The following is a 17,083-nucleotide window of genomic DNA, read 5'->3' as shown; positions in this document are numbered from 1 at the left end:
GGACCGAAATTCCCACGGGCGTACAGGTACGCCCTGGGTCCTTATGTACCAGGGACCGAAGGCGTACCTGTACGCCCTGGGTCCCTATGTGGTTAAGGTGAGTGAAGGCTGGAGCCAAGTTGGACTGGGTATCACAGACAGAGATCCCAAGTTGGCAGGATAGTTCAGTGTTTTTAAGTGCTTGGTGTAGCTAAGGTGATTGGCATTGCCATCCCTCAAAGTACACCATAGCCTCAAGAGCACTGTACCCCATATTCTATGGCAAATATTCACGTACATACTGGACGGGAATAGGGGTGGGGCAGAGGTGGGTGGGGCCAGGGGTGGAGTCTTGCTGGGGGCCCTTGCTTAATTGGTCCGAGGGTCCTGAGTGGTGTCAGTCCCCCCCTGCTTGCATACATGCTAAGATACACTTAAAGGGGGGAAAATTATGTTTCTAAATCAACTGGTGCCAGAAAGTTAAACAGATTTGTAATCTATTGAACTCCATTGATCTGTGTGAGATGTGCTCATTTGGTTGAGCCTCAAGGCAGGCTGAATCAAATGCAGATCTACGGGGAAGCCATGGTAAGAGGTAAGTTTTCCTCCATAGTGGATTGATCCCCCCCGTGCACGATTGCACTGCGGTGGGCTAATCCACTCCACTAGACCACCAGAAATGGTTATAAGATCCCCTTGACAGCAGTGGCCTAAAGGGTTAATAGCCACATGCCAGGCTATTAGTGGTGGCCCCCAGCTACTGAAATCAGCTGGGAGTCACTGGATACAGAGAGGGCTCAAGTCAGGAGCCCACTCCATACACCCTGAGTGCCGGCGTCTTAAAATTAAAGGGGGAAGTCCCAAAGCAGGGTTAAGTGTATGAAAAACTTATCTGCTTGCTGTCCAGAACTGCATGTACCAGGCGTCGGGCAATAGCAATTCCAAATCTATGCTTCTATTAAAAAAATCTTAATCCTTCCAGTACTTATCAGCTGCTGTATGTGGCAAAGAAAGTTGTATAGTTCTTTCCAGTCTGACCACTGTGCTCTCTGCTGAAACCTCTGTCCATGTCAGGAACTGTTAAGAGCAGGAGAGGTTTGCTATGGGAATTTGATTCTACTCTGGTTCGTTCCTGACATGGACAAAGGTGTCAGCGGAGAGCACTGTAGTGAGACTGGAAATAACTACACAACTTTCTCTGTAGTATACAGCAGCTGATAAATATTGGAAGGATTAAGATTTTTAAAAAGAAGTCATTTACAAATCTAGTTAATAGAAAAGGATAATACAGCGCTTTACAATAGGTAAGTATGGTGTAAATTGTGATGCCCAAGCTGCTATACTGGTAATGTGATTCCCAAATTTCACATAAAAAAATATAAGTTTATATAAAGAAATAAACAGTAAGCGCTAATTGGGACTTATATATATGTGTGTCTCATACCTTGATTGACATATGTGTATGACTTGATTGACGTGCAGTTTGGATTGCTCTCAGATAAGGATTATGGGATATGCTTTGTAGAACTTAGCCGAAGAGTCTTGATGTTATACGCTGATTTTTCGGTAAAATCTAGTGGTCCAGTGTGAGGATGTCCTTCTGTGGGGTGAAGCGGGAGAACGCCCCGGCCGGTGGCGTCTCAACCGCACTCACCTCAATTCGCGGCTATTTCATTGGTGAAGTGTTCCGGTGCGTGACGTCACTGTGGAACAAGCTACGGGTGCAGCAGAATTCCATCCAACGCGTTTCGAAAGCTGTAAGTGGCTTCCTTCGTTGGGGATCATTTACAAATCTGTTCAACTTCCGGCACTAGTTGATTTGAAAACATATGTTTTCCTCCAGAGTACCCCTTTAAACATGTAGAGCATTCATGGGGGGTGTATTGATGAAAAAAGTTGCAAATTGCAAACCAAGAGACTTACACAAAAATGTGCAGCAATTTCACACCTGACCTAGATCATACAGCCTTAATAAATTATCTCCTGTATTTGTGAAGGAGATTGTTGGAGATGTAAAATTTTATTTCATATAATTCTTATAGCAATGTCCCAAGGGGGTACAATATAAATAAAAATATTGTTTCATACATGTTTGAACATAAAATTTTTGGACAGAAACTTTAATAGGGTGCCCATATACATAAAAGCAAAGTCAACCAGGCTTGCTGATTTCTTATGTTTAAGATGGTGCACTGACTCTCCCCTAGCAGATGATGTTGGGGAAAAAAGAATAGAGCATGTGCAATTTCAATTGGATAGTTTTGTTCTTAAGGGAGATAAGCTTCTCCCAGAAGTGTCCGGCAGCAGCTTATTCCCCTTTCCCAAATGAAAACACATGCACGCTTAGCCCACCATAGTGTGCATGTGTATGGCAGTTTAGGAGAAGAAAAGCTGCCTGCAAAACAACAGCATATAACCCATCAGGTTTATATTTTTATGGAAATTTTATTTTATTTTATTTATTTATTTATTTATATAGTGCCTACAGATTCCGCAGCGCTTACAATTATGGGGTACAAACAAAGACAAGTATCAGACATAAAATTACACAATAACTATTCAAACAAGAGGTGTAGGGATATATTGAGGATATGTTGGGATATGTTGAGGATATGTTGGGGATATGTTGGGGATATGTTGAGGATATGTTGAGGATATGTTGAGGATATGTTGAGGATATGTTGGGGATATGTGGAGGATATATTGAGGATATGTTGGGGATATGTTGGGGATATGTTGAGGCCAATTAGAGACTGTTGTAGGCCTGTCTGTAGAGATGTGTTTTTAGGCCACGTTTGAAACTGTGGATGTTGTTGTTGAGTGTGAGGGATTGAGGGACAGCATTCCAGAGAACCGGTGCAGCACGAATGAAGTCTTGGAGACGGGAGTGAGAAGTTCGGATTATAGAAGATGTTAGTGTGAGATCATTAGCAGATCGGAGAGAACGTGTAGGATGGTAGACGGAGATGAGAGAGGAGATGTAGAGAGGTTCAGCATTGTGGAGAGCTTTGTGTGTGAGACTGAGGATTTTGTACTGTATTCTGGACTGAATTGGTAACCAGTGTAGTGACTGGCACAGGGAGGAGGCTTCGGTGTAGCGGCTAGAGAGGAAGATGAGTCTGGCTGCGGCATTAAGGATGGACTGGAGAGGAGAGAGTTTGAGAAAGGAAGGCCTATTAGTAAAGAGTTACAGTAGTCGAGGCGGGAGTGAATCAAAGCAATAATGCGAGTTTTAGCATATTCATTAGTGACAAATGGGCGGATTCTTGAAATGTTTTTGAGATGCAGGTGACAAGAACGTGAAAGAGACTGAATATGGGGAGTGAAAGACAGATCAGAGTCAAGTATAACTCCAAGACAGCGAGTCTGCTGCCCGGGAGTTATGGTAGTACCACATACCGAGATGGAAATGTCAGGGTTAGGTACAGTATCAGTTGATGGAGAAAAGACAAGAAGTTCTGTTTTAGAAAGATTTAGTTTCCGATATAAAGAGGACATGATGTCTGAGAAGGCAAAGAGACAGTCACTGGTATTCTGTAGGAGTGCAGGGGTGATGTTGGAGGAGGAGGTATAGAGTTGGGTGTCATCAGCGTAGAGGTGGTACTGGAAACCAAATCTACTGATTTTTTTTCCAATGGGGGATGTGTAGAGTGAAAAGAGTACAGGACCCAGGACCGATCCCTGGGGAACCCCGACAGCAAGGGGAAGAGGAGAAGAAGTAGAGCCAGAAAACGAGACTCTAAAGAAACGGCCAGAGAGATAGGAGGAAAACCAGGCGAGAGCAGAGACCGATGGAGCGGAGACTACTGAGGAGGAGTTGGTGATCCACAGTGTCAAAAGCCGCAGACAGGTCCAAGAGAATCAGTAAAGAGAAATTGCCATTTGATTTGGCCATCAGAAGATCGTTAGTGACTTTGGTTAGGGCCGTTTACACTACAATCAATGCAGTTCTTCTTGTTTTTTGTTAACTGGGTGTGCATACAGTTTAAATAATGTTACAAGGAAAATAGAGAAAAACCGGCAACTCACCATGTTCAATTCTTCCGACTTCTTTATTGAAGTAAATACTCACATAAAATACCATAGGGAGGGGACATATGACATAGGCCTGATGAAGTACTCACTAAGTACGAAACGGAGCTTGTCGTCTGTGGTATCCCCCCTGCATATGTCCCCTCCCTATGGTATTTTATGTGAGTATTTACTTCAATAAAGAAGTCGGAAGAATTGAACATGGTGAGTTGCCGGTTTTTCTCTATTTTCCTTGTAACATTATGAAGATTCCACTGCCAAGTTAACCAGAGCACCACCATACACCCGCACCCAGCAGTATATATCTACCTCCATCCGTCTCAGAATATCCTCGTAGTGCCGGACTGCCTAACGCGCATACAGTTTAAATATGAGAAAAATTATGAAAATATACCTGTAAATCTGAATTGCCTTGGATGTTAAAGCAAGCTTGTAATCTGTTACTTTAATACCTGTTTAATGTTACTCAAGATGTTACCGACTGTAGGCTCAATGTAGAATATTGTGTTTTATGTGCATATAAATAAAAACATTCATACATTTCTGTTGCTGGTTCATGCAGGGCTCTAGATATCTAAAAAAGCAGCATTATGCTTGTGGCAGATGGCAAAGTTTTGTTCATATTCAGTTTAAATTGCAAGAAAATATTTCAAGTTGTGCAATTAAAGGGTAAAATGTTTGAGTAAGCAAACATGGATGTTAATTGAATCCACATGTATCACAGACAGAAACAGGATTATAAAGTATAAAGATCCATTACATTTTTATAACACTGTAAGTCAAGTGATTTTTGAATCTTTATAGAACAGCTACAAAAGGCTGTTTTTAGGAAACATAGTTTTGGTCAGAAGAGGAATGGGGATTCTGAATGAGCACTTATTATGAACATCTCCAGTATGGTAAACTGCTTGAGCATAAATACAGTCATTAGTTATACTTTAGATATTCAGCGCATAATACGTGAAGAATAGATTTGTCCAGGTACCTACCTATGTTTCAGATAATATCTTTAAAGAAGTTGTTGTGTGGATGTGAGAGAACCTTATGTAAACTTTCTTAATATGTTTGGGATACTATTAGTTTTACCAAATAGTTTTTGTCCATTGCACAAAGATAATAGTATACACTAACCATTGTGAGAAGGTGAAAGGCATCGTGGTGGATGGGCGATATGTGTCACCAAGGCTCCTGGCTTTGGTGAAGTAAGAGCCGGTATTTATTCAGTGTCTGTGCTGCGGTGCAGTCTGACACTGAGGCCGTAGTATGGTTGGAAGGCCAATCCGGAATGGCTCTTACTGGGAATGACCAAGTGCAGGGTGGGGGTCATTCCCCACAATCCAGGCCGCCTTTTGTTGGCCTTAAAGGCAGCCTGTTTCACCAGCTGAGGGTGATTTGCTAGTTGCAGCTTGCACTGCCAGAGAGACCTGAATGTGGAGTTCTTCTCTGGGTTTGCTCCAAGGTTGGAAGCTGGTGAACAGTCTGCCTGGACACTTGCTTGAAGCCGCATGGCATGGACTCAGGTGTGAACAAACACCTAAGGAATACAGGTGGACTTTTGTTATGTTTTCCTTGGTTTTGCATTTAAAGACTGGCTCTGCTTTTTTTTTTTTTTTTGCTGTGTGCCAAGTGTGAATAAAACACTGAACTTTTATTTGAAAAGTACTGTTTCCTTGCCTCTATACTGCAACCGCACCTATTTGCAAGAGCCTGGGATAACCCGTTGGAGTTGTTGCTAGGGGCAATGATCCTGTCGACAAGTGTTCCAGTGACAGGAGTGTTGCCAGAATGGAGGCTGTTATAAAAGGACTCATGGAGGACAACAATCACCAGCAGGAAACCAACCAGCTGTTACTGCAACATGTAATGGTGCTACAAGCGCCAGTGACGACCCGGAACACCCCTGTTGCCTGGAAAGCTGTACGGTAGGGGATCCCCATGATGACCCCCTCGGATGACGTCGACACCTACCTGGCGGTCTTCAAGAAAGTGGCCACGAGGGAGATGTTACCCCAAGAACAGTGGGCCAAGGTCATCGCTCCGTTCCTGTCATCGGAACCCCAGCAGGCCTACTTCGACTTACTCGACGAACAGGCTGTTGACTACGAGGTTGTCAAAGGTGATATTTTGAGACTAAACAAAAAAACTATGGGCATATAATTATCGAGGTGCAAATGGTTGCCTGAAATACAGGGATCATGCAAAGAGGGCAAAGAGCTGGCAACCCAAGTCAATGCACACCAACAACTGTATATAAGTAATTAAGTAAACTTTATTCACTTCAACTAACAAAATTAAGGGGGAAGGGAGGGGGCGGGGGATACAACCACCATTAAAAATACTTAAAACCACATAAGAATACACACAGCGTAGGAACATAATCCTATCTCACAACCCCTGGGTCATGCTCAATAGCATACTAGGTGAGAAAGCAGTCATGTACATATATATAAGTAAGAAAGAGATGCCAGAACCTAAATGTATATAATTCGCAATAACTGACCCACAAAATAATGAATATATATGGACAAAGTGTCCAGTGCAACCAGTAAAATGAATAATAAATATAACCATGTAAACAAGTGACCAATAAATATGTGCAATTACCAAAGTATGACTACATATATATGAAAGCTATATACCCTATGCCAATGACACTAGAAATCTAGCCTAATAACAAAAAATAATGATAATAGTGGCTCAATATATGCTGGGTGGAAGGTTCTGGCTCAAAAATAGCATAAAGGTAAGTGTAGCTTGCCTCACGTGTTCCGCCACCTACAGTGGTGGCTTCCTCATGAGTCAGGTGAGATTTTGCCAAGACTGGTGGTGAATGTGTTGGTCCGGGCCCAGCGGGTTCATGAGTGGGAATACAAGCCGGCTGAGCCTGCCAGGCCATAGTATTACGACCTGTTGCACCACCTGCAAAAATGGCTGCAGCCGGAGGTGCTAAGTCCCCACGCTATGCTGGACCATCTCCTGGCCGATGTATTCTGGAGGGCTTTGCCACATTCCCTCTAAAGCTGGATTGGCCTGGTAACCCCTGACAACGCCCTTGGGTTGGTGGACCTTTGTGGAGAAGTTCAAGCCCACCATGAAACTGCGGGAGGGGGTGGTGAAACCCAGGAGGTCCCCACCCTTGCCCAGGCGGCTAGAAAGCCCTAAAAGTCCCCAAGAGGTGTTTCCCAAAGGCCGAGCCCTGTTGCTGTGTTGGGGGTGTCAACAACCGGTTAGGGCTTATTGTCCCCAGTGGAAGAACTTATGGACACCAACTAAGCGCTCTGCCCATCCCTGAATTTACAACGGCGATTTGCGGCAATTCCGGGTCATATGGGTCTACGGTGACCCGAAAAATAAGGGGGATCGGGGTTGTCCAAGACACCCACGATCCCCCTGAAGGCATAGGAGTGAGGTGGCAGGGGTGCCACCCCTCCTATCCCTGCTATTGGTTGTCTTGATGCGAAGACCAATAGCAGATCGGGCACAGGGGGGGTTAACTTTCGGTTTCCCCATTCTGCCCAACCACAATAGGTGGGGCAGAATGGGGAAACCGAGGAGGACCGACGCCAAAGATCCACTTACCCATCGGCCGAGGCGACGATTGGCGACAGAAGAGGACGGCGATGCGGCTCCCTGGATCCTACGGAAGCCGATGAGTAGTTGCCTAGCAACATCTGGAGGGCTACAGTTTGAGACCACAATATAGTGGTCTCTAAACTGTAGTCCTCCAGATGTTGCAAAACTACAACTCCCAGCATGCCCAGACAGTAGTTTGCTGTGTGGGCATGCTGGGATTTGTAGTTTTGCAACAGCTGGAGGGCTACTAGATCTTGCAAAACTACAACTTCCAGCATGCCCACACAGCACTTTGTTGTCTGGGCATGCTGGGATTTGTAGTTTTGCAAAATCTGGAGGGATACAGTTTGGAGATCACTGTGCAGTGGTCTCTAAACTGTAGCCCTCCAGATGTTGCAAAACTGCAAATCCCAGCATGTCCAAACAGCTGTCTCGGCATGCTGAAAGTTGTAGTTGCGTACCTCCAGCTGTTGCATAACTACATCTCCCAGCATTCCCTTCGGCGATCAGTACATGCTGATAGTTGTACTTTTGCAAAAGCTGGAGGCACACTGGTTGGAAAATACTGAGTTAGGTAACAGAACCTAACTGAAGGTTTTCCAACCAGTGTGCCTCCAGCTATTGCAAAAGTACAACTACCAGCATGCCCGGTCTGTCAGTACATGCTGGGAGTTGTAGTTTTGAAACAGCTGGAGGTTTGCCCCGCCATGTGAATGTACAGGGTACATTCACACGGGCGGGTTTACAGAGAGTTTCCTGCTTCAAGTTTGAGCAGCGCAAACTCCTAGCGGGAAACTCACCCTAACCTGCCTGTGTGAATGTACCCTAAAAGCACTACACTACACTAACACATAATAAAGGGTAAAACACTACATATACACCCCCTTACACTGTCCCCCCCCCAATAAAAATGAAAACGTATCGTACGGCAGTGTTTCCAAAATGGAGTTACCAGCTTTTGCAAAACAACAACTCCCAGCATTTCCGGTCAGCCACTGACTGTCCAGGCATGCTGAGAGTTTAGCAACAGCTGGAGGCACCCTGTTTGGGAATTACTGGCGTAGATACCCCTATGTCCACCCCTATGCAATCCCTAATTTAGTCCTCAAATATGCATGGCGCTCTCTCACTTTGGAGCCCTGTCGTATTTCAAGAAAACTGTTTAGGGCCACATATGGGGTATTTCCGTACTCGGGAGCAATTGCACTACAAAAAATTTAAAAAAATTTACAGTAACATGCTGGTTTTGCCCCATACTTTTTATTTTCACGAGAAGTAAAAGGAAAAAAAAGACCAGCAAAATTTGTAATGCAATTTCTCCTGAGTATGGAAATACTGTGGGTGTAAATTTTTTTTTTAAACTACCCCCCTCACGGAACGTAACAAGGGGTATAGTGTGCCTTAACACCTCACAGGTGTTAGATGAATTTTCGTTAAATTTGGATGGGAAAATGAAGAAAAAAATACATTTTTCACTAAAATGCTGATGTTACCCTACATTTTTCATTTTTACAAGGGGAAAAAAGGAAAAAAGCCCCCCAAAATTTGTAACCCCATTTCTTCTGAGTAAGAACATACCCCATATGTGGATGTAAAGTGCTCTGCTGGTGCACTACAATGCTCAGAAGAGAAGGAGCGCCATTGGGATTTTGGAGAGAAAGTTTGTCCGGAATTGAAGGCCACGTGTGTTTACAAATCCCCAATAGTGCCAGAAGAATTGGCCCCACCCACATGTGACCCCATTTTGGAAACTACACCCCTCATGTAATGTAATAAGGGGTGCAGTGAGCATTTACGCCCCACAGGTGTCTGACAGATTTTTAGAACAGTGGTCCGTGAAAATGAGAAATTTAATTTTTCATTTGCACAGCCCACTGTTCCAAAGATCTGTTAAACACCAGTGGGGTGTAAATGCTCACTGCACCCCTTATTAAATTCTGTGAGGTGTGTAGTTTCCAAAATGGGGTCACATGTGGGGGTGTTCACTGTTCTGGCACCACGGAGGGTTTTGTAAATGCACATGGCCCCTGACTTCCATTCCAAACAAATTCTGTCTCCAAAAGCCCAATGGCATTCCTTCTGAGCATTGCAATACGCCAGCAGAGCACTTGACGTCCACACATGAGGTATTTCCATAGGGTTACAAATTTTGGGGGGCATTTTCTCCTATTACCCCTTGCAAAAATGTAAAATTGGGGAAAAAACTGCATTTTAGTGAAATTTTTTCATTTACATATCCGACTTTAACAAAAAGTCGTCAAACACCTGTGGGGTGTTAAGGCTCACTGTGCCCCTTGTTACGTTCCTTGAGGGGTGTAGTTTCCAAAATAGTGGGCCATGTGTTTTTTTTTTTTTGATGTTCTGGCACCGTAGGGGCTTCCTAAATGTGACATGCCCCCCAAAAACCATTTTGGCAAAATTTGCTTTTCAAAAGCCAAATGTGACTCCTTCTCTTCTGAGCATTGTAGTGCGCCCGCAGAGCATTTTACATCCTAACATGGGTTATTTCCATACTCAGAAAAAATGGGGTTACAAATTTTGGGGGTCATTTTCTCCTATTGCCCCTTTATAAAAATGTCAAATTTGGGGAAAAAACTGCATTTTAGAGCAAAAATATTTTTTTCATTTACACATCCGACTTTAACAAAAAGTCGTCTTGTGAGGTGTTAAGGCCCTTGCTACATTCCTTGAGGGGTGTAGTTTCCAAAATAGTAGGCCATAATTTTTTTTTTGCTGTTTTGGCACCATAGGGGCTTCCTAAATGCGACATGCTCCCCAAAAAACATTTCGGAAAAATTTGCTTTCCAAAAGCCAAATGTGACTCCTTCTCTTCTGAGCATTGTAGTGCGCCCGAAGAGCATTTTACGTCCTAACATGGTTTATTTCCATACTCAGAAGAAATGGGGTTCCAAATTTTGGGGGGCATTTTCTCCTATTGCCCCTTGTAAAAATGTACAATTTGGGGAAAAAACTGCATTTTAGTGGAAATTTTTTTTTTTTCATTTACACATCCGACTTTAACAAAAAGTCGTCCTGTGAGGTATTAAGGCTCACTGTACCACTTGTTACATTCCTTGAGGGGTGTAGCTTCCAAAATAGTATGCCATGTGTTTTTTTTTTTTTTGCTGTTCTGCACAATAGGGGCTTCCTAAATGCGACATGCCCCCCCCCCCCCAAAAAAAAAAAAAACACTTCAGCAAAATTTGCTTTCCAAAAGCCAAATGTGACTCATTCTCTTCTGAGCAATGTAGTTCTCATGCAGAGCATTTTACATCCTAACATGGGGTATGTCCATACTCAGAAGAGATAGGGTTACAAATTTGGGGGGGGGGGGGCTTTTACCCCTTGTAAAAATTCAAAAACTAGGTCTACAAGAACATGCTATTCCTGTGAAACACAAACTTTCTGAATGTCATTTTGAATACTTTGAGGGGTACAGTTTTTATAATGGGGTATTTCTAATATGAAGACCCTTCAAATCCACTTCAAACCTGAACTGGTCCCTGAAAAATACAGATTTTGAAAATGTTGTGAAAAATTGGAAAATTGCAGCTGAACTTTGAAGCCCTCTGATGTCTTCCAAAAGTAAAAACATGTTAACTTTATGATGCAAACATAAAATAGACATATTGTATATGTGAATCAATATATATTTTATTTGGAATGTCTATTTTCCTTACAGGCAGAGAGCTTCAAAGTCAGAAAAATTAAACATTTTCAATTTTTTCATCAAATTTTGAAATTTAAGAGTATAAACGGAAATTTACCACTAACATAAAGTAGAATATGTCACGAGTAAACAAGCTCGGAATCAGAATGAAAAGTAAAAGCATCCCAGAGTTAATGCTTAAAGTGACAGTGGTCAGAATTGCAAAAAATGCTCCCGTCCTTAGGGTTATAATGGGCTTCGTCCCCAAGGGGTTAAAAGACTATCCAACTGCCTTGGTGCTGGACTTGGCTGCTGGACTCATGAGGTGGCCATTGCCACAAAGTTGCGTATGAAAACCAATAAATTGAGGCCAAAAACAAACAAGGTATAAACCACTGTTCGGTGCCCAAAAATACTAGAAAACCTATATAGATGCACCAAACTGACACAATATTATGAGTAAATATAAATCTTTATTATAATCAGATAAGATAAAACATGATAAAAAATCAGCAGCAGTTAGAAAGAAAACGACTCCGAACACAGATATTAAATAATGTCCAATAGGCACATGGAATGGCACATAAATATAGGTATACAATACTCAATGAAAAGTGGACTTAAAAACAAGCCACAGTACATGTATATATATAAAGAATACACCTAAAGGTGCCTAAGTAAACCCAGTACACTAATGTAAACAAGAAGGACATATAAAGAAGTATAGCTAGTATAGTGTCATTAGCCCAGTGCTATCGGCAGTATGAATACAGGGAGACAAGGATGTTGCCCATACATATCTGAGGGGAAACAAACCACTTCGGTAAAAGTTGGAGCATCGGTTGTCCCTGAAAAAAGTTTTATTAAACATATAAGACTGTCCATGCACCTAGCCAACTGACACCCAGCTATACTTACAAAGGTCGGGAGCCTACCCTAGTTGCGTATGAGTTAATAGTTGGGAGAGACTTTCCAGGGTCCGTCTCTCTGTGGCCCCAGACAAGAGTTCCCCAGACCTGCGAGGCAGGGGTGTCCCCAATAGACTGACCCTACTCAGGGGTGACCCCAGAACCCTGGAAACCCGAGTCAGAAACAACGGCAGTTGGGGTAACTGCCACTACGATGGAGGAGGAGGTTTCGTCTCCACTGAGGTTAATGGTAGGAGATGTGGAGGATCTGCCATCAGGGCAAGAGTTGGCAGACCTCAATGTTACAGGTGAAAATTTTGGTACAGCACAGCACCAGGACCCGACTCTATCTCGGGCCTGGGAAAATGTTTTAATTGTTGAAGATCCACCACAACAACAGGGAGCTGAGACTGTAAACCCCCGTTTAGTGGTCCACCAAAGGATGCTGTACCGGGTAAACCAAATTCGGGGTTAGAATGTGGAACAATTGGTGGTGCCTAAAGCATATTGGAGGCTGGTATTAAAAGTAGCCCATAAGCATGTTCTAGGGGTGCACCTGGGCCAGCAGAAGATGCAGGACTGAATTTTGCAGCGCTTTTACTGGCCCAGTGTGTATAAAGAGGTCGAAACGTATTGTGAATCTTGCCCAACCTGCCAAATCACTAGCCCCCAGCCACTTTACCGTAGTCCCCTGGTCCCGCTTCCGATCGAGGTCCCATTTGAGCAGATTGCTATGGATCTGGTTGGCCCATTGCCAAAATCCGCTAAGGGGCACCAACACATCCTGGTAGTCCTGGCACTGCCTCTGCGACATACCTCGGCCAAACGTATAGCTAAGGAGCTAATGGAGTTGTTTTCCCAAGTGGGCTTACCTAAAGAGGTATTGACTGATCAGGGCACCCGGTTTGTGAGAAAAGTAATGAAAGAGTTCAGTAAGTTACTGCAGATAAAACAGCTATGGACCTCCGTCTACCACCTGCAGACGGACGGCCTGGTAGAAAGGTTTAACCAAACGTTAAAAAATATGTTAAAGCGAGTGGTGGCTAGAGAAGGAAAAATTTGGATCTTTTGCTGCCCTATTTCTTGTTCGCAGTGCGAGAAATGCCACAGGCTTCTACTCTGTTCTCGCCCTTTGAACTGCTATATGGCAGACATCCACTTGGTCTGTTAGACATAGCTAAAGAGGCATGGAAACAACAGCCCATGCCATATAAAAGTGTAGTTGAGTATGTCACTCAGTTGCAGGAACGAATGGAAACAGGGTTGCCCTTGGTTAGGGAACATATGGAGGCAGCTCAGCGAGCTCAAAGCAGAGTTTATAATCACCAGGCATGGGTTCGGAATATTAAACCCGGGAGATCGGGTTCTGGTTCTAGTACCAATGGTCGATAGTAAATTTCTGACTAGGTGGCAGGGTCCCTACTAAGTGATCGAAAAGGTAGGGGAGGTGACGTACAGGGTACACCAGCCCGGGCGAAGGAAGCCAGAGCAAGTGTACCATGTAAACTTGTTGAAACCTTGGAAAGATAGGGAGACTAGTAAGGATGATAGCCCCTGGCCAGGTTTGTTAGGGGTGGAGTTTCCCGTCCCTCAGTCTGGTGCGAGGGAAGCAGTTGCTACAGTGAAAATTGCAGCCTTTCCTCTGCGCAGACTCAGGAGGCCTGGGAGTTCATCAGTAGGAACACCGATGTCTTCTCAAACCTTCCGGGACGTACTTCTATCATGACGTTGTCACTGAACCCCAGGTCGCGGCGACAAGCCATCTTGGAAGCAGTTCAGCAGATGTTAAAACTGGATGTCATTGAGGAATCAGAGTGAGTGGGCTAGTCCGATAGTCTTAATACCCAAGCCAGATGGTACGTTGTGGTTGTGTAAGGATTTCTGCAAACTTAACCCCTTATGGACTCAGCGTTTTTCCGTTTTTGCATTTTAATTTTTTCCTCATCACCTTCCAAAAATCATAACGCTTTCAATTTTGCACCTAAAAATCTATATTATGGCTTATTTTTTGTGCCACCAATTCTACTTTGCAGTGACATTAGTCATTTTACCAAAAAATCCACGGCGAAACGGAAAAAAAATCATTGTGCGACAAAATTAAAGAAAAAATTTCATTTTGTAAATTTTGTGGGCTTCCGTTTCTACGCAGTGCATTTTTCGGTAAAAATAACACCTTATCTTTATTCTGTAGGTCCATGCGGTTAAAATGATACCCTACTTATATAGGTTGAATAATGTCGTACTTTGATAAAAAATCATAACTACATGCAGGAAAATTTATATGTAAAAAATTCTCATCTTCTAACCCCTATAACTTTTTTTTTTTCCACGTGCGGGCCGGTATGAGGACTCATTTTTTGCACCGTGTTCTGAAGTTTTTATTGGTACCATTTTTGTATTGATCAGACTTTTTGATCGCTTTTTATAAATTTTTTCATGATATAAAAAGTGACCAAAAATACACAATTTTGGATTTGGAATTTTTTTGCACACACGCCATTGACCGTGCGATTTAATTAACAATATATTTTTATAGTTTGGACATTTTCACATGCAGCGATACCACATATGTTTATTTTTATTTACACAGTTTTTTTTAAGGGGGGTGATTCAAACTTTTAATAGGGAAGGGGTTTAATGACCTTTGTTAACTTTTTTTTTTCACTTTTTTTTTTTGCAGTGTTATAGCTCCCATAGGGACCTATAACACTGCACACACTGATTTCCTATGCTGATCCCTGCAAAGCCATAGCTTTGCAGGGATCAGTCAGATAGGCGGTCGATTGCTCAAGCCTGTAGCTCAGGCTTGGAGCAATCAATCGACGATCAGACGCCGCGGAGAGAGGTAAGGAGACCTCCGCCTGCATCCCAGCTTATGGGAACATCGCGATTTTATCGCGATGTCTCGATCAGCCCGACTGAGCTGCCGGGAACGGTTTACTTTCGTTTTCAGCTTTGATCGCCGCGTCTGAAGGGTTAATAGCGCGCTGCACTGCGATCAGTGCCGTGCGCTATTAGCCACGGGTCCCGGCTGTTGTTAGAGCTATAGATCGGGAGCGGACTCATGAAGTAGCAGTACGTCATGAGTCCTTAAAGGGGTTATCCAGGAAAAAACTTTTTTTTATATATCAACTGGCTCCAGAAAGTTAAACAGATTTGTAAATTACTTTTATTAAAAAATCTTAATCCTTTCAGTACTTATAAGCTTCTGAAGTTAAGGTTGTTCTTTTCTGTCTAAGTGCTCTCTGACACGTGTCTCGGGAACCGCCCAGTTTAGAAGAGGTTTGCTATGGGGATTTTCTTCTAAACTGGGCGGTTCCCGAGACACGTGTCATCAGAGAGCACTTAGACAGAAAAGAACAACCTTAACTTCAGAAGCTCATAAGTACTGGAAGGATTAATATTTTTTAATAGAAGTAATTTACAAATCTGTTTTAATTTTCTGGAGCCAGTTGAAATATAAAAAAAAGTTTTTCCTGGATAACCCCTTTAATGAGGTGTCCAAGTTTGATGCATATCCCATGCCTCGAGTTGACGAGCTTATTGAAAGGCTAGGACAGGTTCGGTATTTTTCTGTTTTGGACCTCACCAAAGGGTACTGGCAGGTGCCCTTGACAGAGGCTGCCAAAGAGAAAACAGCCTTTGTCACACCAGAAGGTTTGTTTCAGTATAAGGTGTTACCATTTGGTTTACATGGCGCTCCCGTTATATTTCAAAGGCTAATGGATATTGTACTGCGGCCACATCGTCGGTATGCCCCAGCTTATCTGGATGATATCATCATCCACAGTACAGACTGGGAAAGTCCCCTTCCTAAAGTACAGGCTGTGTAAGACTCCCTTAAGAAAGCTGGGTTAACTGCTAACCCCAAAAAAATTGCCATAGGATTGGAAGAGACCAAATACCTAGGGTACGTCATTGGGCGTGGACTCGTCAAACCCCAGGTAAACAAAATAGAGGCCATAAGAAATTGGCCCTGACCTGTCACTACCTGACAGGTGAAGTCGTTCCTAAGAATGGTGGGTTACTATATGACATTCATCCCCCATTTTGCCTCTGAGGTAGGTCTCGGTGCTGTATTCTGCCAGGAAGTCAATGGGAAGAGCATCCCGTTGTCTTTCTTAGCCGCAAACTGACCCCAACAGAGAGGGAGGGAGTGCCTGGCCATTAAGTTGGCACTCGAGTTTCTCCGATATTATCTATTGGGCAGGAAGTTTAGTCTTGTAAGGGATTATTCCCCCCTTAAGTGGATGTGCCAGGCCAAAGACAAGAATGCAAGGGTCACCAGGTGGTTTCTGTCGCTACATAATTTTAAGTTCAAGGTTGAACACAGAGTGGGTCATTTGCTGGGCAACGCCAATGCTCTATCACAAGTCCACTGTTGCACAAGTGTTCACCCCCTCAGGCTTGAACAAAGGGAGAGGGTATGTGAGAAGGTGAAAGGCATCGTGGTGGATGGGCGATATGTGTCACCAAGGCTCCTTGCTTTGATGAAGTAAGAGACAGTATTTATTAAGTGTCTGTGCTGCAATGCAGTCTGACACTGTGGCCGTAGTATGGTTGGAAGGCCAATCCGGGATGGCTCTTACTGGGAATGACATAGTACAGGGTGGGGGTCATTCCCCACAATCCAGGCCGCCTTTTGTTGGCCTTAAACGCAGCCTGTTTCACCAGCCGAGGGGGATTTGCTAGTTGCAGATTTTACACTCTGCGCTCCGGCCGCAAGCACCGGCCGGGAGTGCAGAGTCCCTGTATCCCCGTCTCCCGACGGGGCCAGGATTTGCATCGCGGGATGCGCCTGCATGCGAGTCCTGGCCCGTCCATTACCTTGCTCCACTCCTGCTACTTCCTCTCAGCCTCTGTGCGCGCAGCCCCGTCCCTTAGGGCGCACGCACCAGTGCTTTGAGATTTAAAGGGCCAGTGCGCCCATCATTAGTAATGT

The sequence above is a fragment of the Hyla sarda genome, chromosome 4, assembly GCF_029499605.1.
Source record: "Hyla sarda isolate aHylSar1 chromosome 4, aHylSar1.hap1, whole genome shotgun sequence".
Classification (NCBI taxonomy): domain Eukaryota; kingdom Metazoa; phylum Chordata; class Amphibia; order Anura; family Hylidae; genus Hyla; species Hyla sarda.
This window is presented reverse-complemented; position numbering follows the sequence as displayed.